Consider the following 27196-nt stretch of genomic DNA (forward strand, 5'->3'; position numbering starts at 1 on the left):
AATATCGCAGTTCCTGCCTTCAAGTCTTCTTGATTAATATAGCTCATTAACCCTGGACGTCATATCCCTCAAAGCCCTGTCATTTCTCTTGAGAATCTTGTCTCCTCCTCCCCCCTCTTCTTCCTGATCCTCTTCCTTTGTGTGTATGCATGTGTGTGTGTGTGTGTGTGTGTGTGTATGTATGCACAGTGTGTGTGTATGCAATGTGTATGCGTATGCTCGTGTGTATGCACAGTATGTGTGTGCACTGTGTGTGTGTGTATGTATGCACAGTATGTGTGTGCACTGTGTGTGTGTGTATGTATGCACAGTGTGTGTGTATGCAATGTGTATGCATATGCTCGTGTGTATGCACAGTATGTGTGTGCACTGTGTGTGTGTATGAATGCACAGTATGTGTGTGCGCTGTGTGTGTGTGTATGCACAGTGTGTGTGTATGCAATGTGTATGCGTATACTCGTGTGTATGCACAGTATGTGTGTGCACTGTGTGTGTGTTTGTATGTATGCACAGTGTGTGTGTATGCAATGTGTATGCGTATGCTCGTGTGTATGCACAGTATGTGTGTGCACTGTGTGTGTGTGTGTATGCACAGTGTGTGTGTATGCAATGTGTATGCGTATGCTCGTGTGTATGCACAGTATATGTGTGCACTGTGTGTGTGTGTATGTGTGTGTGTGTGTGTGTGTGCTCCTGCCCAGGAGGTCAACATCTGGCATCTTCCTTCTTTAGTTGCTTTCCACCTTTCAGAGACGAGATAGCTCAATTAACTGGAAACTTGCCAATATGATCACACTCGCTGGTCAGAGTGCTTTTGGGAATCCTCCTGTCTCTGATTCTGCAATTCTGGGATTACAGGCACATGGGGCCTTACGAAGTTTTTTTAATTTATTTTTATGTTTTAATACAATGCTGAGGGAATGAACCCTGGCTCTTGTATTTGCATGGTAAGCACTTTACCGATCAAGATTGCCTCTCCAGCTCTCACTTCTTCTTTATATCAAATTTAAAAATCATGTCCCCCCCCCCAGTGACACACCTTCCTGTTATACATTAGTTGTGGCTGTGTGTGGGGTGAAGAACCCATGGTCTATTGATTCAACACAGGCACTCCTTTATGTGGCTATTGTCTTTCCTGGGTCCTCACTCTGGGTCATTAACATATGTTGCTCTCTAAATTCAGAGAATAGAAGCATCAGAAGGGAACTCCTGGGCAGCAGAGATGGTTCAGTCAGTAAACTGGTGATATTTGCCTGTAACCCCAGCACTGGGGAAGAAGAGACAATCAGATCTCTTGGGCTTACAGGTCATCCAACTTGGCCTATTTTGTGAGTTCCAGACCAGAGAAAAACATACACATGTGAACACACATGTACACAAATATGCCACACACACACACACACACACACACACACACACACACACATACACACACACACAGAGGAGTGTTCTTGTATCCACACACTCTTCCATGCCCTGTGTTCTCTGGTCTTTCCTGTTATAAGGACTGATTGTTTGGATCGGGTCATATCCCCATCAAAGACCATGTGTTAAAAGTTTCCAGCTCGGGTTGGGGATTTAGCTCAGTGGTAGAGCGTTTGCCTAGCAAACACAAGGCCCTGGGTTCGGTCCCTAGCTCTGGAAAAGAAGAAAAAAAGAAAAAAAAAAAGTTTCCAGCTCATCACCATTAGGAAGTTGTAAAACCCTTAAGAGGGAGAGTCTGTGGGGGTTGGGTCTTTGGGGAGTATGCTTTCAAAGAGGATTGTGGGACTCTGGCCTCCTCCTCTTTCTTTTCTGTTTCCAGTTGAAGGCCTTTGCTCTTCCATGTACCTCCAAGCGTGTGCTCATTCATCTCAGGTCCAATAGCAGCAGAACCAACCCTCCATGGAGTGAGACCCCCAAACTGAGTCAAAGCAAACCTTTCTTCTTCATAAGTTGACTATCACGAATATTTGTCATAGTACTGGGAAGCTGACTGACACACTGCCCATGCCAGCCCAAGTACCTGCAGCCCCTCCTGCCCTTTCTGGTTTATGGAAGAACTTCAGTCTAGGACCGAACAGTCACCCTTTCCTTCCAGACCACAAATCCTATCCATGTGCAGGGAGGTTACTTATCTATGATACAAAACACTTTCTTAATTGGCTCCACTTCCTCTCTAAGCACTGGACCTTTTTCTTCTGTCACTTTAAAGCAAAACCCCTGAAAAGAGTTCTGATCTTTAAAGTAAGTGTGTGAATACTACACCTTTGCCCATTTCATGAGCCTCTCTTGGCCTCTTGGCCTCTAGAAGTACCGCAGATTATCATCCCATGCCAACCCTCAGCTGTCTTTTCCAAAGCCAAGCTACTCCACCTGACCTCATGCAGTGCCTGACACAGACTGGGGGAGAATTTTCTAACTGGTGTTTTTCTGTGGCATTATCTTCCCTGGAGATTCATTCATACACCCAACTTTACTGCATTATGTTAGTTTTATCCCCCTTTTCCCCCATGGTGCTGCTGATGAAACTCAGGGCTTTGCACATGTTGGATGATTGTTCTTTTGCTAAGTTACATACTACATCCGTTGCTAGAACAAATACCTGAGATCAAAGGGAAGAGGCTCATGGACTTCAAAGGTTTAAGTACACTGATGCTCAGCTCAGCTTCAGTCACACTGAGAGGGAGAGAGAGGGGAAGGGGGAAGGGGAGGGGAGGGGGAAGGGGAGGGAGAGAGAACAAGAGGGAGGGAGCAAGGGAGAGAGAGAGAGACAACAAGAGGGACAAAGAGAGACCTCCTTCAAGAGCAAATTACAATGATTCCACTCCCTCCCTCCTTCTAGAGTCACCTCCAAAAGATTTCACTGTGTTCCAGTACTATATCAGGCTAGGGTCTAGGAACTCAATGCATCACCTTTGAAGCAATTCAAACATTTATCACAAACTGAAGCAATCCCTATCATCATCCCCGCTACTGTAATCTTCAGGGATTTACATTCTCCTTGTTTCTTTTGCTTACCCTAGGCTCTGTAAAGGCTTATGCTATATCTGCATGAGGAGCTTTCTGTGTTCAACCCTTCTCCAGGCTTAGGGTACTGCCTAGCACATACTAGGTGCTTATCAAACATATACTAAATCCTTCACCAGTTAAAAGGGTTTGGAAATGTCCATTTGTATAGCTGGCCCTCTAATCTAGATCTAGTAAGTTAAAGTATCTTTGGTTCCCACCAAACTTTAAAGGTTTGGGAGCATTCACCATGCCCACATGGAGAGTAATCTATAAAGTAATTTAGTTAAGAGCTTAAATTGTGCTGGATAGTTAACATGGGTTGAATCTTTTAAACCTCCCTGAATGCATTAAAGAGGATATTATTCATCTTTTACAGAAAAAGACAGAGGCTTTAGGAAAATCATGTCAACTGCCCAAGGATATTATTTATCTGGGAGGTGATATCTGACAGGCAGATTTGGGGACAATCAGTCTCAGTGGCTGAAAACGCAGTATTCCACATGCTGTTTACATTAGTCACTGCTAAGCAGATCTGCTCAGAAACCATCCAGGCAGCCACATTCTTACTGTCTCTGAATGTAGTTCCCATACACATGTATATGGTGTTAAGAATCTCAGAAAACTAGAAAGAAAGAGTTCCCCATGTTGCTTCTTCCACTCACGACTAAGCCTCTGTCCTAGTTTGCTTTCTGTTGCTATGATAAACACCACGACCAAAAACAACTCAGAAAGGAAATAAATGGTTTATTTAGCTTATACCATTCCCAATCCATCACTGAGGGAAGTCAAGGCAGGGACCACAAAGGAAGGCTGCTTAATGGCTTACATTCCATGGCTTGCTCAGTTTTCTTTCTCATATAACTCAGGACCACCTGCCCAGGGATGGCACTGCTCATACTTGGCTGGGCTATCCCACATCAACCATTATCAAGAAAATGCTTGGGGTTGGAGAGTCTGATGAGCAGTTAAGAGCATTATCTGTTCTTCCAGGGGTCCTGAGTTCAATTCCTAGCAACCAAATAGTGGCTTACAACCACCTATCCTGGGATCTGATGCCCTCTTCTGGCATACAGATAGGGCACTCATACATAAAACAAATAAATAAAGTCTTTAAAAGAAAGAAGGAAGGAAAATGCTCCACAGACTTGCCCACTGGACAATCTGATTGGGACCATGCCCAGTTGAAGCTCTCTCTTTCCAAGTGACTCTAGTTGGTGTCGAGTTGACAAAAACTAACCAGCACAGTTCCTATGCATGCAAATATGGACTTGGCTCCACAGATAGTGTTGATTGGCCAACCAGTATGAGAAATGCATGAGCATATTACTTTACCTTTCAGCAAGTTCCGCTCATTCAAATTGTGCTAGTTAATAAAAACCCAGCTCAAGTACAACCCTGGAGAGTAAGTCAAAAGCCAATGCTTTTTCCTCTGCACTGTAAGACTAACCTTGAACAAGATCTGCACCTCACTGTGGCTCCCACATTACACTGTCTGATATACAGGGCCTTGAATGTGTCTCTTTCTCAAAGGTAGACTGGAAAATGGCAAACAAGGACTGTGGTACCCAGGCATCTCCCCCAGCACTGACACCAAGCTGACTGGTATGTGAAGAATGAACTGCAGGTTCTCCTGTGGCCTTTATTCATTTTGTTCACTCAAAAAATGACCCCCAACTACTATCATAGTAGTTGATCTACATATAGGCAGGAAAGAGCTGGCTGCTTTCCAAAGAGAGCCTTTTTCTAGTGTGGAGGCAGACACTGAGAACACAGAAAATGGGGAATGCTCTGCAGAGACTTGAAGGACAGACATCAGCACAGTTAGGCTCTCCTTTGCATTAGGTGTTCAGTGTCAGTTTACTTTAAACATCATTGAATGATGTCTGAGCATGAGAAAGGAGCAACTTCCCTAAGAATGAGCCTCAGAAGTCCAGATGGAGGACCTCAATAAATAAGAAAGGAGCTGAGAGAATTAAAGCTGATAGAATAGCAACTGAGGCACAGTTCAGTGCTAGAGTGCTTGACCACAATCTATAAGGAGTTAAGCTTCATTCCAGTAAGTGCCTGTGAGTACATGTGTGTGATAACCATAGAGGAGACATGTAATAGCTGATATTTAAAGAACTGTCTGTCAAGAATAATAACTCTAGAGTACTGCATACCCTGTCTTGTGGTAAGGGTTGTATCGTTATTTTTTTTTTTTTTTTTTTTTTTTTTTTTTTTTTTTTGGAGCTGGGGACCGAACCCAGGGCCTTGCGCTTGCTAGGCAAGCGCTCTACCACTGAGCCAAATCCCCAACCCCTCGTTATTTTTATTTATCTATTTAAAGATAGGTATGGCCTAGATCTCACAGCCTTCCTGCCTCAACTTCCCCATTTATAGTCATGTTTCATGACAACTGGCATATCAGCATTTTCAAGAGAGATTCATCTGTGATGCATGATATCTGAGAACTAGCAGCTTATACAATAGCTAGTTTCTCTGCTAACAAGCCAAGGCCCTATCTGTAACCACAGAATAGGACCCAGCATATCTGTGATGCAGCCCACTACCCCAGATCTCATTCCACACAGTCTCTTCAGATTTCACTGAAGGGTGGGAGGTGTGGGGGGTGTTAGAATAGTTGAAGTTAATACAGACTCCCTTTATTATGCCTGAAATGTCACCAGGATAGATTACTAGTGTGAGATTCATTGCACTGTTTAAAAAGTCCTTTAATCATAGTTTAAAAGGCAATGAGCTATTAAACAGGAAGCAGCCCAAATATTCATGAGCCCTCTCTTTAGGTGATAACCTAAAGAGAAAAAAAGAATGGGGTTTTGACTGGATAGAAAAATATAAACACATTAAAAAAGAATTCGTTTGCTGTAGGGAGGGGACAACAGCTCGGGAAGTGCTGCAGAGCCTTCCCTCCTATGTAAATTCTGTTGTGGAATTGAAAGACCCCCGGAGCAGGGATACCCTCACTCAAGTCTCGGGGTGACGCGACCCCCCAAGAACTCACACAAGACCATCCTTACTGTAATCACATGAGGTTTATCGATAGGAACCAGTGCACTGGGGTCGAGACTCATATCCCACGCAGGGGCAGTGGAGTTCAACCACCAGTAGCTAAGAGAAGGGGAATTTAAAGGAAGAAACCACAACCCAAGGGAGTAGTGAGGGCCTCATTGGAAAATGTCAAGAATACCAGTGAAAAATCACAAGGAGGAGCTTCCTGTTTCTCAAGATTGTTTAACTTTATGGTCCTACTAGTTCCTGGGAGAAGCTTCCTGCTTCTCAAGATTGTTCTCTAAGATTTTAATCTAACTTTATGGTCAGCTAGTTCCTGGGAGAGAGGTGTCGAACCAGCCGATGTAATTAACCATTCTATGGTCCTAGAAGAAGCATGAGAGTACCTCACCTCAGAGTACCATTACATGAGAATTAGAGTTTCAACAATAAGAAGTGTTGAGGTTATGAAAATGTGTGGTCGGTTGCAAACCGTTGAGTACATATTGGGTTGTGTTTCAAATTAGACTTTGCCTTTTAAGTTGAAGAGAACCTTAGGGACCTGTAGCACACCACACACCCCAGCAAACAATGAATCATCCCTGTCACACAAAAGCAGTTGGTTAACACAGAATTCCAATTCAAACTTGTGCTTGCTGTGCTACACATTTATGATTCTGTGATCGTATTCAATGGCAGAGTGTTTGCTTAGTATGCCAAAGGCCCTGCAATATGCACACTTTTTTTTCCTGTCACTTATAAGTTATAAATATAAATGCTTGAACTGAAGGAGAAGACAATAATGACCGCCATTTTTTTCAAGTTAATGCCTAGAATATTCTAGGAAGATATCACGGTAAGAAAGCAAGATTTCAGTAGATGGGATGTTCTTGCAGACAGGGTACTAATTAGTTGCTGATAAATTGAACCTTTCTTTAAGTTCTATTTCTTTATTTGTTTGTTGAGATAGAGTCTCTCTGCAGCTCTGGCTGGCTTAGATCTAGTTGTGTAAACCAGACTGGCCATGAGCTCATAGGGACCCACCTGCTTCTGCCTCCTAATTGCTAGGATTAAATGTGTCACCACCCTGGCCAAATTCTCTATTTTTAAAGTACTCTTTGATAATTTTTTGATTATTCATATTTTACAAATTTCTAATAGTACAGAAAATAGAAAGAGAATCTCAGTGTTAGGAGAAATTTGATCAACTTTTGTTCCTGGTACCGAGGAGCTCTGCCACTAAGGAGATGGCTTACCACTTCCGAGACTCAATCTCTAAAATGAAAGTGATCTTGGTACTTATTAAAATGACATCATCAAGTTCCTGGAAAAGCCATGAGACAACTGGAATCCAACTGAGGGTTACTTTAATATCCATGAGTAACATGAATCAGAATGGATAGGAATAAATAAAATTATAGCCGTAGAATCAAAGAGCTTTCATCTTAGTGAGAAGATGCTGGAATATTTAAAATTTGAAAAATAAAAATGTTTAAAAGAGGTCAGTGTGAGGGGGGTTGCTTTTTCAAAAAGAAGTTTCCATCACGTTAATATATTGTCTCTGTGTGTATGTTCATGTGTGTCCATGCCACAACATTACATTGGTGAGAGTCAGTTCTCTCCGACAAAATGGATCCCATAGGTCAAATTCAAGTCATCAGGGTGAAAGAGCCTTTACTCTCTGAGCCATCTTGCCAGTCCAAGGCTTTCCTTGGGGTGTGGCTATGAGAATTGGATGCTATGTAAACTGAATCCAACCAAATGACATGGGACAGTTGATAAAGTGACTCCTACCAAATAAGTCGAGACAGTGCCCGTGCCTTCATGTGCCTGCCCCCACCCAGAACTGTGGAGTCGCAGGTCCAGAAACCCCAAATAGCATCAGAATTAGTGAAAAGAAAGAAAGAAAGAAAAAGAAAAAGAAAAAAATGGAAGGAGAATTTCTGTCCCATCTGGGTCCCCACCAACCAAGTCAACTATAACTTAAAGCAAACAAAAGAGCAACATCAAAAAATTAACCACTCTGTCCCTCCAGGTTATAAACAGTAGAGTCGTTTCTAGTGGCATCGCTCATCTTTGGGAAGCCTTAGGATGAAGAAGAGAAATGCCCAGGAGAATACAGTACTTCATCATAGTTCATATTCTATTCCTAATAGCACACTACCACAGACAGGATGAGTTAGAACAGAGAGGTTTACTTGGGATAATGATGCTGATCCAAAAGCCATATCTAATCACACCCATCTTCCAGGAAGATGCCTGAAGCAGCTCAGGGCATTATAAGTATGTCTCAGGGCTGGAGAGATGGCTCAGCGGTTAAGAGCACTGACTGCTCTTCCAGAGGTCCTGAGTTCAATTCCCAGCAACCACATGGTGGCTCACAACCATCTGTAATGGGATCTGATGCCCTCTTCTGGTGTGTCTGAGGACAGCAACAGTGCACTCATAACATAAAAAGAATAAATAATTTAAAAAAAAATAAGTATGTCTCAGACCCTGTCATCTTCTAGAGCTGCCAGGATTCAATTGCGGAATCCTCACCCTAGTGACCATATGATGTCCAAATCACCCGCTAAAGGCCCCAATTCTAAATATCATAGATTGAATTTCCACTCACTCAGTTCATCACAATGGGGATTCAATTCCAATGTGCTTCACAGTATTATAACATCAGAATGGAAGAATCAATTTATTATTTAGGAGGAAGACACTCACAACCTGGGCTCTATCTATCAGAGAGATTTCCTATGGTTCCCTGAAAGGAGTAAGAGCTTTAGCATTAGATTTGAATAAGCCTAGGATTCCACCTGGCCACCACTTCTTCCTTGAGCTGTGATCTGCCAACAGTTCTCAGAACCCTCTAGGACTCTGTTTTCCCCATTGCTTATGATCTCTATCTCATGGTATCATTGGGATTGCAATACAGGTGGAACATCAGTCAGGGACAAATGCTTGAAACACAGTGCTATATTTATTATGTTCCTGGAGTCTGTGGATCGAGAATTCAATAGTAGCACAGGAGAGACAGCTTCTGCACCATGTCTGTGTTGTGAGATGTAGTGACGGACACAGCTGAGGTATCTTGCTTCTTCAATGAGCCAATCAGCTAAGCAATGCACTTGGTTAAGGCTGTTGACTGGAACACTTGCATGGGTTCTCTCCATGTTGCTTGGGCTTCTTCAACAACAGGCAACCCCAAGAGAGCAAGAACTCCTTAATAGCAGTTCATGGCTATTAGCTAACATCAAAAGCTAACCTGGCACTTTAAAATACAGGCCCAAATTCTTGGCATGCCTTCTATCAAATATGAAGCTTTATAGTCTTCCTGGAAGACTCTAAAATCCTGTTATTGCCCATGAGTCAAACGCTTGGGGGAGGAGTGACAAAACGAGGGACCAGAAAGACTTGAACTGGTTAAGGTACGCACTGAAGACTCAAAGATTTGGGTTCTGGGTTCCTAATAGTTCTTGACTCATAATGACTCTTGGGTTGGTCTGTTCTTAATCCGCCCCTCCCATCCTATAGCTTCTGCCTTTTAGGCAGATCCTGCTTGGCTCTGGCCAGGAATGCTATTGGCAAGCTCTATTCCTATCCTGGTTCTCCACCTCTTGATCCACACAAACTCCCTTGCTCACCACTCTGACTCCCTTCTGTCTTCAGCCCAGACTCTCTGCTTTCTTCTGCATCCAAGGTAATGGGAAGGCAGGGAGCACTCGAAGGTACAGAAATGTGTGTGCAAATGTAGTGTGTTGAAGAGAGGACAGATTACTTAGCATTCCCAATAAGTTAGCACTAAATAAAACTATATATTTGCTTCATAAAACAAAATATATTGCCTGAAGACACCGAAAGATGAAAAAGAGTGCTATCAGATGCATATCCAAACCTGTTTATGCACAATAAATGTTTTTTAAAGATGTGTGTGAGGAAGGGCATTTCCTTAGGTAGGCCTGTTTGACCTTGAACTCACAGTCTGCCAGCCTCAGTCTCCCAAGTGCATTACTCACTCTTGCTTTCCTTCTCTCTGAAAGGTGTGACTAGTTATAATGTTAGCCTCTTAGCTCTAAAGTGTCATTCATTGTGTGGATTATTAAAAGACTCAACAGCTTCAAATGGCTCACATATTTCCCTATCTGACTACTAACCTACTATTTTCTGACTAGGGTAGAAGATAGTGAGAATGCAGCCAAAAAAAAAAAAAAAATCCATGGGCATTTGGCACCTGCCGCTGCCTCCTAGTCCTGGTCACCCTCAGCCTTCATGGCTCATTATAAGGTGGTTATAGGAGCTGGAGGGATGGATCAGCAGTTAAGAGCACTGGCTGCTCTGACAGGGGACCTGGGTTGGATTCTCAGCAGTCACAAGGCAGCTCACAAACATCTGCAACTCCAATTCCAATGCCTCTCCTGGCCTCCAAGGGTACCAGACTTACATGTGGCACAGACATTCACTTAAGATAAACCCTCATCACATACCATAAAATAAAAAGATTTGTTTTTTTTTAAAAAAAGATTATTTTTAGGGAGCTGAAACAGGAGGCATGCTGAAAATTTCAGACCAGTCAGGGCTACATAGTAAGACTCTTGTCTGAAAATTTTAATTTCTTCTTAAAAGATGAGTATTGCCCTGCCCCTAGAGGCTTTACAGGTGTGCCTGCTGTGTCACATGTGTGTCAGTAGGTGGCAGGGAGGTGAAAGACTATGTCTATGCTCAGTGTTCTAAGCTGTGAACCTTTGATTGATTAGTAGTCAAACATTCTCTGAAAAAAGGGGAGTCTGAGATGACTGCCAGTCTGGTACCAGGAGGCCTGGCCAGGAAGCTAATCTGAGACAACCACTAATCTGGTGCTGTGTTGGCCCAGATGGGCTCCCAGGTCAGGGAGCATGCCAGAGACTAGAAGAAGCCAGTCTGAGACCATGGGTCCCTGATGAGGAGCAAGCTGTAGAGGACCACAAGACCAGCGTCATGGGGCTCAGACAGGGAGATAGGAGGAAGCTAACCTGAAATGACTACCAGTCACTGATGCACAGGCCTGGGAGAGCAAACCATGAACGAGATGACCTTTGCCTGGTGCCATCACGCTCAAGTGGGTCATAGCACTCCTAAAAACACTTCTGAGATGATGTCAGACACTCAGAGACCCTGGGGTCCACTAAGAGGATCAAGGAAGTGGTGGAGAAATGGAAGAGAAAGAGAAACCGAAGGATGTGGGCACAGTGAAGAGCTGAAGAACTGGAGACTCAAGGGTAGTGAGGAACAGCCTGATGTGAGTAACTAGTGATGCTACCTGAGTCCTGACCTGTGCTGCTGCTTGGGGGCGGGGGTACATATGGATTTGTGGTCCCTGAAGCAGCAGGGTTCTGTTACCACCAAAGGCCAGGTGGACTTCCCTGGTCTTGGCTGCTGCCTGAGGACTGGTTGATGTCTATGGGTATGCAAAACTGGCTTCACCCCTTGTCTGGGCATCAAGGGAGAGCTGGCCCTGCCCCTAGCCAACTGTATTATTTGGGAGAGCAGTTTCCCCAACACACAAATTGTGGGAGTTTTGAGTGAGTCAGCCCCAAGGGTTGACTGGGAGAGCTGGACCTGCCACCCGTCGCTTTTGCAGTGACATGGATGACGAAGAGATACCCTCCCCTACCCCTTACGTCCTGTAGCAAATGGGAGATCTGGCTCTGAGATCATGAGAGCAGGAGAACTGACCCTGCCCCTCACCTGGGGAACACAGTAGAGCAAGCCCTAGGCATGGAGATTACAGGTGAGTCAGCCCCAAGGGTGTGATCTCAGGAGAACCAGTCTTGTCTCATATCTGCTATGTGGTAGCATGGACAAAGGAAAAATGCCCTCTTTCTGTCCCCTTCCCCTCATTACCTATGGCAGACAAGAGACCTGGCCCTGGGATTATGAGACCTGGTCCTGTCCCTCACCAGCTACAACACTTGAGAGAGCCATCCCTGGACCTTGTCTGGGTAGCAGGGTAGAGCTGGCCTTGGGTAGAACGGTTGCTGGTGAGCAGACCCCACTTGCATGAGAGTGCGAAAGTCAGTGGTTTGACCAACTCAGATACCTCTCATGCCCAGATCCAGGATTTTGAATTAGCCTACCCCATCATCTACCCCATCAATGAACTTCTAAAGGGCAATAAAATGCCAGTCCTACAGATCCAAAACTATAGGCTCTCTAAGACAAAGGAAAACAACAGGATATCCAAGAGGAGTCCTAGTGAGATTCCAGTATTGATAGAGTACTAGAAGCCACAGGCCTCATACTAGACCAATGAGTCATTGGAATGAACATTTGCAGATAAAGTGTGTAAAAGGGTATACTGTGGGACACACTGTTACACACTACAGTTTCCATGAGATTTTTTCCCCTCTGTTGTGGGGGAGGTTGCAAGGGTAGTGACGGGTATAGGGTAGGGAGAGATGAATTGGATTGGGGTGCATGTTGTGAAATTTACAAAGAACCAATAAAAAGGTTTTTGTTTTAGTTTTTAGGCAAGTATTTTTTACCTGAGACTATTAGGAGACAGAGTGGGCAAGTCCATAAACCAGCACCACACTTGAGGATCAGCCTAGCCCTCCCTGTCCCAGGGACTTTCATGTCACTGACTTAGTGATAGCCTAGAACTCAGCAGGAACTTTTTCTTTTATTCTTGTGCCATGTATCTGCTTTTACCTCCCAGCTTGCTAAGCGCTCACACTTTGAGTTCTCATTTTTCTTTAATTTTTGTAAGAATTATAAATTGAACTCCCTAAAGTCTACACACACCTGTGGACTTTTAGATGCAGTCTTTCTGTTTGAGGTTAGGTTTGCAGGGCTCTTTCCACACCCTTTTTTTTTTCCCTTTGGAAACCACACACTGAGCCAGAACGAAGCTGCTTGAGCACATCTCCCTAAACTGGACGAGTAGGAGAGTTACAGCAAGAAGGGTGAACTGGGATGAGGGCGGGGCAAAGCTGTTCAACTAAGCCTTGGAGTTCGTTCAGCTGAGGGGACCACACGGGCTGAAGACAAACACTTGCGTTGCTGGAGGACTTAGAGGAGCTGTATTTGTTGGAGTTAAAACAGATAGCAGAGACCTGGATGGAAAGGCACAGGAAGGAGAACCCTGAGAGTGTGTGGAGTTAGCAGAGTTAAGAGAAAAATGTACTAAGCTTGCCTGCAATCGCCACATAAATGTCTAGGGTCTGTTTTCTTTCTTTACTCTGGAACAATCTTGTTTGCAGAAAAGTTGTGAATTTATACAACATTTGGCACAAGTAATGAGTTTAGACTGTCATATTATTAATTATAAGCCTATGCTTCATTTACATTTTTCTCCCAAATCCCCTTTAATGCTCTCTTTTTGTTCAGAATCTATCTCGAGCACCACACTATGTTTAGCTGTCACATACCTTTAGAGTCCTTGGTTGTGCCTGTCTCTCTACTTCTTTGTGTTGTTCTTGCTGTTGCTTCTTGCTGTTGTGCATATATATAGTTGGGTGGGGTGTGCATGGGAAGTTCAAAGGTGAACTTTGCAGGATCAACTCTCTCAATTATAAATACCAGTGTGCTTCTTGAATGTTTATGTCATTCTGCGAGTTTATACATCATTATTACTTGACTTATTTTATTGCCCCAATTTGCTCTGTATTTGCTCTTAGAAGAGCCTTCCGTTGGTTCTCGTATCCATTTGATATCTCAACTATGTTCATGAGTTACAGCTTCCTTACTTTCTAGTGGCACTAAATACTCTGCAGTCATTTGCTTCAGTACTAGAATTAGCCAATGCTTTTTTTAAGATTTATTTATTTATTTATTTATTTATTTATTTATTTATTTATTTATTTATTTTTCGGAGCTGGGGACCGATCCCAGGGCCTTGTGCTTGCTAGGCAAGCGCTCTACCACTGAGCTAAATCCCCAACCCCCTAGCCAATGCTTCTAATTCTGTTGTTGGAAAGTATATTAAAAGCTGAGCTCTGGTTTCATGTGCTTGATAGTATCAGGATGCCAGTGTTTCTACAATCTCTCAGCTAACACATCATAGAGAGGCAGCTATGTCTACAAGCTCAACGAGGAGAAAACTGTATTCAGCTGCCTGCTGTGCTTTGAAAGCTCACTTTAGTTCATGCTGAAATTGAATTGCTGTTTCAAGAGTGTTGAGAGGTGATTGGGCCCTTATGGAAGGAATTGTTACTCTTACAGAAGGGCAATTTGGGGCCCCCATTTACCCACTCTCTCTGCCTTTACCACATAATGATACATCTAGCAGTCCTTTGCCAGGTGGCGCTCCTCCATATTGGACTTCAAAACCTCTGCAACTGTGAGCCAATCATTGGTTGGTTGTTAAGCACTCAACTTTGAACACTGTTTTGACAACATAGAGCAAACAAGATATTGCCCTGCAAAACTGAACATAAGTTCAAACTTGTTTTCTTGAGCTCTAGTCCATTCCCACATGGATGTTTCTATCCTCTTGTCCTGGACCATCTATGTCTGCCATCTAGCAGTGAGGAGCCAAGCATTGTTCATTCTTAGTGTGTACAAATAGTGACATTAGAATTTTAGGCCTAGTGGCAAATATCTGTCTTCTGTAGAATACAGTGTAGTTTCTTCTGTGGTGAGTCTCAGAGGCTTCTCATAAAGTACTTGGATCAGCAAATTATCCATATTCTGTAGGAAAATGCTTTCATATTTTTACAATATAGATATTTACACAGCTTTACTTCATTCCAGAGACTCCTCCTATGAAAATGATGTTTTAGGGGCTGGTGGGGTATCTCCTTGGATAAAGGCACTTACTCCAAAAGCTTGGGACAAAAATTCAATCTCACAAATATACAGAAAGTTGGTGTCTTAGCCAGGGTTTCTATTCCTGCATAAACATTATGACCAAGAAACAAGTTGGGGAGGAAAGGGTTTATTCAGCTTAAAAACTTCCACATTGCTGTTCATCACCAACGGAAGTCAGGACTGGAACTCAAGCAGGTCAGGAAGCAGGAGCTGATGCAGAGGCCATGGAGGGATGTCACTTACTGGCTTGTTTCCCCAGCTTGCTCAGCTTGCTTTCTTTTAGAACCCAGACCACCAGCCCAGGGACCGTGCCACCTACAATGGGCTGGGTCCTCCCCCTCTAGATCACTAGTTGAGAAAATGCCTTACAGCTGGGTCTCACAGAGGCATTTGCTCAACTGAGGCTTCTTTCTCTGTGATAACTTCAGCTTGTGTCAAGTTGACACACAAAACCAGCCAGTACAGTTGGGTAGAGAGAACGGATGCTACAAAGTTGTCCTCTGACCTCTACATACATGCTGTGGCATGTGGAATGTGGACCCATATGTATACTTCATGCACACACTAATACTAACATTATTTATGTTTCAGAAGTGCATGTACCCAGGTTGATTCTTTGTGCCGGTCCATGCTGGGAGTCTTGACAATTCGCAGTACCATGTGTCCACCAAGTGGATGGTTGCACTGGCCCAATAACCCTTCCTAAGCTTCACCTGTTCAGTTCCCTACTCCCCACCCCATGGTATGATTGCCCTTTTTGTTTTATGTTTGGTCAGATGTTTTTTCTTTTTTGTAACATATCCTAACTCTGTAGGCCAGCTACTTACTATATAGCCCAGGCTGACCTTGAATGCATGACTTCCTCTTGCTTTACTCCCCAAATACTATGATCATAGGTATGAGCCTAGACCAGCTCCACTAATGTTTGTGGTAGGCTTCTTTCTCTTTTTTTCTAGAAGATACAAGGGGAGTTGTATTGAAATGTGAGTATGACTGAGGAAAGAAACAGCAGCACTTTTGGGGCTCAGAGATGCGTGATCCATAACTATTGTGATCGTAATTACGTTATAAAACCATAATAGAATTCACTTATTTGGGATGGGGGTAGGGTCATTTTATGCCACACTGATTTTAAAAAACCTAAAAAAAAAACTTTCTGTGTGTTAGAGATGAAGAGGACAATGAAGAGTGAGGCAGTCCTGTTAAAGAGATTTATTTGGTTGCTTATTATTTTATGTGGATGTGTGTACTTGTGTGAATTTATGTGCAACACATGTATGCAGGGGCCCTCAGAGCCCAGAAGAGGGTATCAGATGCTATGAATCTGCAGTTACAGATGGTTGTGAGTAACCATGTGGGGATTGGGGACTGAACCTGAGTCTTCTGCAAGAGTGGTGAACACGGCTCCTAACTGCAATTCCAAGACAGACCTTTTAGAACATATATTTTATTTTCTGAGTAAAGAAAGGTTAAAAAATTCTAACAAGATTTATTTGCTGCTTAAGCCCCTGAGCAAGTTTGGGTTTGGAGATGTCTTAGAAAGATATCTGTATTAGTCAGGGTTCTCTAGAGTCACATGTATAGAATGTCTGTCTGTCTGCCTTTCTTTCTTTCTCTCTCTCTCTTTCTTTCTCTCTCTCTTCCTTCCTTCCTTTCTTTCTTTCTCTTTTTAATACAACTACCAGTCTGCACAAAATAACTTTAATACTCTGTGCCCAGACTAGCAGCATCTTGCACTGTGACATTCCTATATATACATAAGCATTTTATCTGAGCACAAATGTTAAAAGTAGAGTAATATAAGCAATTGCCTCTACAGAGGTAAACAGACACATAGGTTATTTCTCTTGAATCATTGCTGCATAGTAAATTGCAATTACATGCCAGTACCATGTTGCTGGTTGAGAAAACACTTTGAATTGTGAGGTATGGTAGCTCCTTGTAAGAGCAAAACATGTAAACCTGAATGTTTTGAGTGACTTTTTTTTTAGCTGCCATGAATGGGAAAGACAAAAGAATCACCCAGCACTCAAGACTCTAGAAACTTATTTTCCTAATAAAAATAAATAAAATTCTCAGCTATTTCCTACTATTTCCTTATCGGAGTGTTGTTGGATGGACAAAGATACTATAAAAACTGAAGTGAAGCTATGCTTTAGGGTTGTGGATTAAACCAGTTATTAAAAAAAAGATCCATCAGGTAACTGCTCATTTACTTTACATCAAGTTGACATCCTAATATATGCATCTCAATTTCATAATTCAACACTGCACTTAAATACTTCTAATCAACTTGAATTCCATAGTAATTAAACTATTAAAGACCTTATGTTTTATTACAGAGGACATGCTTAGCATTTTCTGACATTACTTCTAGACTCAGACTAAGTACAACCCCACACCCTTCAAGTGAATATTCCGCTCTATAAGCAGTTGAAAGTTGATAGCAAAGTTAGTGACCATTCGTACCACAGAGCTGGTACAACATCTAGTAGAGGAGAAACTCACATGAATCAGTTAAATAAGGAGAAGACTCCCTTCCTCACTTGTTTCTAGGATCTGTCTCAAACTTTCAGGGAGTAATGAAGTTCCCTATGTTTTGATAAAAATGTAGTTTTAATTATGACCCTAGCTTACATATTTAATGTTCAAAGTGGGTAAACATTTGTACATTATTCAAGTTGTCTAGAGAATAAATCATGATTGGATTAGTTTATCATAGTTGACTAACAAAACACCACTGGAAATGGAACCTAAGACAGCTAGGTATTAATGCAGAGGAAGAAAAGAAACTTGGAGGCTTCTTATGAAAGCCTTATGAAAGTTCTTATGAACTTCATCTGTCCATATCAACTGTGCTCAACATGACGGCAGTCCCTAGTGTCTGAGACTGTCTCCAGTATATCGGGCTGGATAGGCACTTTATATGAGAAGAAAAAATGACAGTGGTTAGAAAAATGGAAAATTACGAGCTACAAATGACTGTAAAAAACCTCTACTTTTGGACAGACTCCTGTTTAAAGAGAAACACATATTTTTATAGAACTTACTTTAAAAAGTTATTCAAATGTCTCATCTTGAAAAACCATTTTTTTAAAATGGAGATTGCTTTAATAAGCACACTTTCTGTTCAACAAGTCAGAGATTATGGGCTGACTCCAAGAGAGATCTTTGTTGACCTGTTGGCTGGTGGTGTGTATATGGGAATTTTTGAATACCCAATGTGATCTTGGCTCTATTAGACCACCATGCCTGTGACACAAGAGAATTAAAAACAATGCTGTTCGTTAAGCTAAAAGATAGGAGACGGGATGGGAAACCAGAAGAGGACAGAGGGCAAGAGAACAGTAACTCTGGTTCATATTCAGGCTCCTACTGTGAAGAACAAAGAGCCTTTCTATACTGTTAATGTCATAAGGTGTGAGCAAAGCAAGTAACTTAAGTGTAACCTGTTAACCGTGCACAGCGCCTCACCATACCCTGGAAGTGTGTGGGTATCATTCTCAACAGTAAAGCACCTCGAAAGAGGACCGAGAAACGTGAGCTATAAAGGAGCCGTGTTTGTGCTACCCTAAAGTCACCATATACGAATATGTTTAACATATATGTTAAAAACACTTCTACTGCACATTACACAACAGTAAAATGTTTTTTGTAGAACAATTTTTATACATATAGATAAAAACATGGAAAACTAGAGAACCATAAAATGACGTTGCTAGTGCAAATCATGGTGTAAATTTGAGTTACTTTAGGAGCAAGTTAAAACAGTAATTTACAATGCAGTGAAGCTACCCTCAAATTGCTTTCCCCAAGGGATACATCTTCAAAGCAAAGCTGTCAGCTGAACCTCACAGAAGTAATCCAACGTAAAGTAGAAGTAAGTGTCTTGTTCCAAATAATTCACTTTCGTCAAGCATCACAGATTTAATTTATGGTTCAAAAACAAGAAATCACAGAAAAAAAACGTTAATAGCTTTTCACTGCTTTATATACTAAGTTAGAAGTCATGAGGACTTGTTTGCTGATGCAAGGCACTTTTCTTTTGGGGTTTCATATTGAAGAAACAGTGCTACATTGGTTTGGTCTACTTTGAACCATTTTGGACAAGAGTTAGAAGAGCTAGGCAACTCTGAAAAGACCAAGTCTACATTTGGCTTAAACAGCAAAAAGAAAAATGTCATGTGGAAAATATAACACTATCCTTAATTTTGAGTATCTGGTTCTAAAAGTAAGACCCCTTTCTTTGTTCATTACAACTTTTTCTCATTTAGAATAAGGGGGACAATTGGAAAGGAAGTATTAACTGTATTAAATCACCAAAGTAGGTTAGTTGCTAAAGTTATGATTTAAAGACATGGGACCAAGAAGTTTAAGAAAATGGCAATCAAGTTACTAAATTATACTAAAAAATGTGGACAAGTTCTACATTTTGTTAATGTTTCTGTAAGAGGCTCCATCATAAAATTGAACTGTAAAATTACTTTAAATGTAATATATATATATAACACAAAATGAGTTTTTAGGAAATTTGATATAAATTATCCAAAACCTGTAAACAAATCCCCCTAACTTGTATTTTATTTAAAGTAATAACTTTATATCCTACAAATAAATTTCAAGTATAAAAGTGCACTATTGCAATAATACTTCTTTGCAAGCCCAAAATTCTTGGTTTATAATAAAACCATAGTTTGTTTGTTTGTTTTTTTTAAAAGTAAACCCATCACCCATCAGCGCCATCTACTGAAGAACTCCCACATCTTAACCTCTGTGCAATTAACAGTCTTCACCAGGTCAGTCATTCTGTGCAGTTGCCACTTGCCTGTTCCCAAAGTCATCATCTTCTTCACATGTTCTCTTCACACTAATTGTAGTACCAGAACGAACAGATAACGACCTTTCTACCTGGAGTGGTGACATCATCTGTATTGTTAATTTTGCTAAGTTGATGGCTTCATATTCCTGAAGTTGGTGGACAAATCCAGCATCAGGATTAATGCAAAATTTCCTTTCTTGGACATAAGCAAATGCATCTCTGTACTTCATCCCAAATGCCTACATGATGTACGCAATGACAAAGGCAGCACTTCTAGAGATACCTGCATTCCCATGGACAAGAACTTTCCCTCCATTTTGTAAGCTTCTGTCAATAAACTCTTTAGCCATAGGAAAAAAGCGTATTATGTTTTCAACTGGGTTATCAGCGATATCCAAGACTAAATATCTAAATAATTGTTGAAAGTTTGGTTTAATAAAGTTTGCTTCAATATTGTGCCATATGCAAATTATATGAGTTATGCCATGTTTCTGCAATATGGGTAGCTTGCTTTGCATAGCAGAAGAGTAGGTGCCTAAGAACAATCCAGGCAAAACTTCCTGCATCTCTCATCTCAAGGGTAAGTCCACTCCTCAGCATCATCTTTGCACTACGGGAGCGAGGGAAACTCAAGTTTTATGTCCTCCATGGTCCCAGGGCTCCAGCGGGTGGCTGCAGTGTGCCCCAGCCATCCCCCAGGCTGGCAGAGGCGACAAGGGAAGGAGGGCAGCAGATGGAGGCTGGCGCACATCTTGGGCTCACAGCAAGCACTCTAGGTGAACCAGAGGGCAGGGCAGTGCGCTGCTGGCAGCCATGCTGAGGCTGTCTCCTAGAATGTCTTTCTATATTGAGGAAATTTATTAAGATGATTTACACTCTGTAGTCCAATTTTCCAACAATGGTCAGCTGTGAATTGGAAGTCCAAGAATCTAGTAGTTGCTCAGTCCCATAAGGACTGGTTTCAGCTGGTCTTCTATAGGAATAGATTCCAACAGATGTACTGGCAAGTAAGTGCAAGTATCAAATAATTGCAAACCTCCCCTCTTCCAATGTCCTTTTGTAGTCTCCAGCAGAAGGTGTGGCCCAGATTAAAGGCGTCTACCCGCCCAGGCCTAGATCTGGGGCTTGTTTTGTCTCAGGCTGACCTTGAACTCAGATCTCCTTGCCTCAGTCTCCTGGGATTAAAGGGGTGTACTACCTTGCCTAGGCCTAAGCTTTTCATAGCCACTATGCCTCAAGATCTCCATGCCAAGACCCAGATCAGAAACTTATGTCTTCTAGCCTCAAGGTGGATCACAGGTGAGCTCTCCAATTCTAGATTGTAGTTTGTGTCAGATATAGTCAGGTTGACTACCAGGAACATCCGTTGCAATACCTAGAAGTGAATATACATTCATAGTGGTCTTTGACCTAAATGTTTGCCATGGTGAGGTCTCTCTTCCTAAGAACACCCTTGACCTCAAATGTTGCTTGAGCTCCCATCAGATTTTCTTCTCTCCCCTCTCCTTATCCCCGAAGTCAAGCCAGAATACTTGGCGCTTTCCAGTGGGCTCCAGACTCCAGCCCAGTGCCAACATGTACTTGACTGAGATCTCAGCCTCAGAGCTACTTACAGATCTGTCCTCTGTACTCTCTTTCAAGTGTTGCCTGAAGGACCATGAATGAAGTGGAAGAAAAGAAACAAACCTAGTCTACTTCTGGGATAACAAGGACCTTTGCTAGGAGTCAGCAGATGACCATGAGATAGAATGGTTTTCCTGTTCTTTCTCTGAAAATTCCCATACCCACCCCAGCCTCTGGACCCTCTGGGTCCAGTTTGCCACTCTGGCTGAGAGAGAAGCTGGGGTTTCAGCACACAAAAGAAACTGGTAACATTAGGATGGGCAGTCCATTTCCAGGAGCTAGAGACTCTCTTTAGTGTTTCCTATTTGTTGATGGGATGAGGCCCTGTTTACAGGGTCCTTTCTTACTAAACTGCAGTTTCTGGTCCTTGTGAACCATCGCCTGAGTTCCACAAAGGTCAGCACAAAACCTGATCATGAGTACTTTGTCCATTCCCTCATTGACTGACCATGTCCTTAGGGTAAGAGGTAAGGCTCTTACTCCTACCAGTTAGACAGACCCTCCACCAGGAGGGGGACCCTTCTTAATGACTCAGAGAGCATCTGTGTGTGGTTCTATTTCCTGTTGTCCTCTCATTTGCAGGAGATAATGTCAATCCCTTTCATCCTTGTCAGGTTCCTTGTCTTTAAGTCAGAATAATTCCAGCACCTTTTTAAAACCTTTAGAATACAAATATAGTAAATGCTCAAAAATATTTACTATTAAAGGTCTGGGGGTGTGGTTCAGTGGTAGAGACTTGCTTAGTTTGCTCTTAGTTTGACTCCCAGCAACAGGCAACATACAAATACACACATGTACACACATAAGAGAGGCAGTGTTATTAAGTAGTTAATATTATTAGTTGTTAAGTAGTATTTAGTGTTTGTTCTAGTCCCTTTCCATTCCTTATATAATTCACCATAACTTTGCAAGGTAGAAGTCATTTTGACTAGTAATTTAAGGATGTAGCAATGAATTATAGAAGTGTAGCAGCTTGCTCAAAGATACAAGATGAACAGAACTGGCATGGGGGTGGGGGGTAGTATTTTATTTTGTTTGGTTTGTTGGTTGGTTTTGAAACAGGGTCTAGAGGTGACTTTAAATCCTTGCCCTCAGCTATTCTCTGAGAATAGGTGTCACACAGAAGAGGACAAGTGTCTTTGGGAGGTTCTTGTCTCAAATGACTCCATTGTCATTAATAGAAACAGGATGGACGCATAGCCTTTCCTTAGCATGTTTGTGAGTCAGGTATAGAAGTTCTTTACACATGTGTGTGATGTATGTATGTCTGTAGTGGCTATTCCTGGTTGTCCACTTGACTATATCTGGAAAGAAGTACAATCCAGAATTGGAGGGCTCACTTTTGATCCTGATCTTGAGGGCGGGAGATACAAGTTTCTGACCTGGATCTTGGTATGGAGTTCTTGAGGCAAAGTGGCTATGAATCCCTGGAGACTAAGGCAAGGAGATCTCTGAGTTCAAGGTCACCTTCGACAAAACAAGTCCCAGACCCAGGTGTGGTAGTATACACCTTTAATCCCAAGCCTTCTGCTGGAGACTTATGTGAGGACATTGGAAGAAGGAAGAGTCTCTCTTTTGTGCCTGCCTGACTGCCTGCCTCTAGGAGCCACTGCTAGATCCTTGGACTTCCAGTCATAGCTGCTGCTGATCGTTGTTGGGAAGTTGGACTGCAGACTGTAAGAGACTACCCATAAGTTCTGTGACTCTAGAGAACCCTGACTAAGACAATGTCACACATGCATTTTTTTTTATCAGCTTGGGAATCACGAGTGCTAGACAAGCATTCTATCAATGAGCTACATCACACACACACACACACACACACACACACACACACACACACGCACATATGTGTGTTCAGCTTGATTAGGGGATAAAGAAGAAAATAAAAAATGATTAGGAATCAAAGTTATGTGTATTCCCATCGGTGTGAAACACTGTAGAAAAACACTAATAGAATTTTCCCATGGGGACTTTGATACATTTCTCAAAGATAATAAAATCCACTATAAATATTTCTGTTAATCCATTTAACTAAATGATCGTAATGTTAGACAATGAATGGATTCCTTTCGGGGTGGGGGAAGTTTCTGAGACAGGGTTTCTCTATGTAGCTCTGGCTGTCTGGGAACTTACTCTGTAAACCAGGTTGGCCTTAAACTCCCAAGTTCTGGGATTAAAGGCGTGCACCAGCACTGCCAGGCTCAATTGTAAGTATTTTACTGAAGGAAAGCAGATAAGCAATCAACCTGAGATGTGTTCTGGATGGGTTGTTGTTGTTGTTTTGATGAAGATGTTCTAGCATGAGTTTTAACTATCTCATATTCATTTTAATTGCTTTGTATTTTCTAAACCAAGAATGCACTACTTTTACTGTCACAAAAAAAATCATGATTATGCTGAACACTAACCTATACTCAAGCATTTACACATCTTGCCTCTTTGTAGCCTTTTAATAAGAATCTCTAGTTACATCATAATACATATCAATGACGAAGCACTTCTGTGAGATCTGGGACATCATCTGTTTATACCTCATTAGAATCCTTGGGGAAATTCTTGTCTTCCACCGGGAGCTGTGGAGAGCAGACAATGGACAAGCTGGCAGACTGTCATCCTGTCAGACAAACTGAAAAGTGCCTCTAGAGGTTGGCAGTGTTTCGTCCAGGAGCAAGCAGAGAGGCCAAGATCTGAGATGAATCCCAAGAAGACCGGATTTCTAGTTGAATAAGCAGATGTCTAGGCATGGCACAGAATGCGCACCCCAGTAGAAAATGAGTATTCAGAATTAGCCAATCCACAGCTGCCGTTGCATTCAATATGCAGTGTGTGACCTATTGCAGGGAAATTATTAAAACACAAAGGCAAAGAGTCATTTATTAAACATGTTTTCCTGGGATCCAGTATATGCTTATCTGTTGGGAAGGTTTCAGTTTAATTGTGATTGGCACAGTACAATCGAAGTTCCCTATTGTATCTAGATTGAAATATATTAATAAATCTGTACTCGCAGCAGAGATATGTCATACTTTGAGAAGTTTTCCTAAGATTTTAGCATTTGAAAAAACAGATATGAACTTCGTTTCCATTTCTGCTGTAACAAGAAAACCGATAGTTATTCATCTAACTCCTCAACCATAATACTTTTGGTTTTATGGCAATTACAGTACTTGCTACTTCCCAAGTCTCTGGGAATACTTTTGGTTTTATGGCAATTACAGTACTTGCTACTTCTCAAGTCTCTGGGACGCCTTGTTTACTCCGAATGAAGTGAGCATATAAATGAGTAATGCTTGTTTTGACTTACTATGTGAGAAGGTACAACCAAACCTAGACCCATCTGCTTCTGAACAGGCTTCTGGTAGAGAATAACTGAGTTAAAGCTATTATTACGTTTGTTTTTTTTTTTTTTTAATCTAGAAGGAATCCATTGCCTTTCTGGACAATGGAGACTGCGGTATACACAGATTTTGACGGGACTTAGTTTTGTGCTTAGCCTCAAATAACGCACATATTTCTCTGAGCACACAGGTTTATTTTTATAAGTAACGTGGAGGAGCCTGAACCAGGCACTAAATGGTAGGAAACTGCCAAGGGCAGCTGTGGCTCAGTGAGTCATATATTTTGAGCAGAGAACAGCCAGTAGCTCAGCACTTTCCCCGTTATTGATTATACTCTATTAGTGCTCCCAAGGGTCTCTCACCAATAATTGATGATGGGAAGGGATGGGCTGCCTTAGAATATGGGAATAATCTTATCAACCAATTTACAATATAGCCATGAATATCAGAACCAGAAACTCTTATATCATCAGAGGTACCGTTTGAATATTAATTTTTTTAAGGTGTGTATAACTTTAGAATGGGTGTTTAAAGGAAAAAAAGGTCCTTGGCACCTGGAAGACATTGAGACACAATGTAGTACCTTTCCCAAATCATGATACACTCCTCCCAGGCTGACGAGTGACACTGGCTGTGCTTGTGTGAAGATGAGGTAGACCCAGGGTCTGGCACCTTCCCCTTCAATGCAAGTCATGTTTGGGACTGCATGGGTGCTGGAACACATTCTGCAGCATATTAGAAACATCCTCTTCCCAAGTTCACAGTCCACACACTAAGATGGTCATATGAACGTGGTTTCTGAGGTTCTAACTACAAGGTGGTGACTCGGGGTCTCAAATTAGGACGTAGCAAGTTTAAGTCTATCAAGCTGGGGATTAGAGCCATTAATATGAGACTTACTTCAAGACATTATGCTCAGAAAGTAAAATGTCATCCAACATTTTGGTGTTGATAGGGAGAAATGGCAAGAACCATTTATCTTGGAAATAGACCATCACCATCACTCGCTGAAGCAAACATTGCCAGAACTTCACTTTGGTTTTAGACAGATCAAACACAAGTTACTTCCCATCCCAGAACTCAATGGAAACTTGCAGTCAAGGGTAAAGGCAGAGTATTCAATGTGTCCCAATTCTTTCTTTTTTTCTTTAATCAGGTCTTGATGTTGACAGGTTGGCCTGAAGTGCCCAATGCCCCTTCCTTAACTTTTTGAACACTGAGATCACAAGAACATGTCTTTTTAAGGTTATTCACTCATCTTAGTGATACCAACTAATAGACGTTAAAGACAACCCTTCTCTGTCTATCGTATGCTAGCACTGTTGAAAATGCTCTCCCATTATCAATTAGCTTATTGTTCAACTTTCTATCTCTACTCTCTTCTCAGATGTTGTCATCTCTGAAATGGGTTCATGGCTTCATTCAAATCCTTTTGTTTCCTCTACTGTTTTAGACTTTAAAGTCTAAATGCTGTGCCATAGCATGGTATTTTGGGTACGCCGACTCTGTTACCATTATATAAAATTAGGCAGAAGCCAGCATATAAAGAAGGTAGCCAAAGACAGCTCTCACCAGGATGCAGAGCACTGTTAGGTGATACTGGGTGATTTTGCAACAGCAGGGCAGTAGCTGCCACCTATTGCAATCTACCTCGTCACAGTACTCCTAGGAGTTTCAGTTAGGGTTTTCTAGACTATGTGTAGGGGTCACGATCTGGGGATATTGAGTCCTAAACCATTTATGTATCATCTTAGGTAGAAAAAAAGAAACCCTGTCATTGAGCACCTAACTACATTGGGGACCCAGCTAGGTATGGTGAGCTGGAGAGCGATGAAGTGCCCTCACTCGGTTCTATTGAGCTGGTCGCTAAACTGTCATACAAGTAAGAGGAAAATGCATAACTAGTGAGTGCTAAGGGGTTGTAGGAGCTTCCCAGGTAAACAGTGATTGAACTGAAGTCTAAAGAAAGATGGAACTCAGGTGGGCTTTAACTAGGTGAAGGGAAAGATGAAATCATACTAACAGCTGCAATCTTGGTGTTCAAAGGCTTTGTGGGAAGAGAAGGTGCGGTATGGCCCCAGTGTAGTAGAACATGGCCTTCACTGAGGTTGGAAAGGTAGACAGGAATGAAATCAGGCAGGGCCGAAGCAAAGGACTGGGTGTTTGTCCACGAAATGACAGAGAACTTCTGGAATGTATTAGTGAAGAAAGAGGGTTGGAAAATGATCAGATTTGTGGTTTCATGACTGTATATGTGTGTGTCTGTGTATGTGATTATGTGTGCATATGTGTATGTACATGTGTATGTGCTTGTATACATGTGTATGTGAAATGTATGTATGTGTTTGTATGAGCATGTATGTGTGTATAAATGCATGTATGTGTATGTGCATGTAAGTGTGTGCATGTGTGTATGTGTATATGTATGTGCTAGTTTATGTGTGTTTATGTATGTGTATGTGTGTGTATGTATGCATGTGTGTGTATGTGTGTGTGTGTGTGTGTGTGTGTGCGCACGCGCATGTTTACATGGACTCACCTCTGCATGCAGCATTTGGGAACCAAAAATAGAAACTGGTCATCTTCCTCTATTGATTTCTATGAATTTTTTTTAGATAGGAAATCTCCAAGAGCCTGGGGTTCTCGCCTTGGA

The 27196-nt window shown here is 41.9% G+C and overlaps 1 non-coding gene and 1 pseudogene across 1 annotated transcript; one reads left to right on the plus strand and one right to left on the minus strand.

Annotated features, from left to right (window-relative positions):
* The first annotated feature begins 10607 nt into the window (after positions 1-10607).
* LOC120096800 (small nucleolar RNA SNORA17) lies at positions 10608-10739 on the plus strand. The gene has a single exon (XR_015637777.1). It is a non-coding gene; the product is annotated as a small nucleolar RNA SNORA17 (small nucleolar RNA).
* An 8818-nt stretch (positions 10740-19557) lies between these two features.
* On the minus strand, positions 19558-20228 carry Styx-ps2 (serine/threonine/tyrosine interacting protein, pseudogene 2; annotated as a pseudogene).
* Between the last annotated feature and the right edge of the window lie 6968 nt (positions 20229-27196).

This window comes from Rattus norvegicus, chromosome 14 (assembly GCF_021556685.1).
Source record: "Rattus norvegicus strain SHRSP/BbbUtx chromosome 14, alternate assembly SHRSP_T2T, whole genome shotgun sequence".
NCBI lineage: Eukaryota > Metazoa > Chordata > Mammalia > Rodentia > Muridae > Rattus > Rattus norvegicus.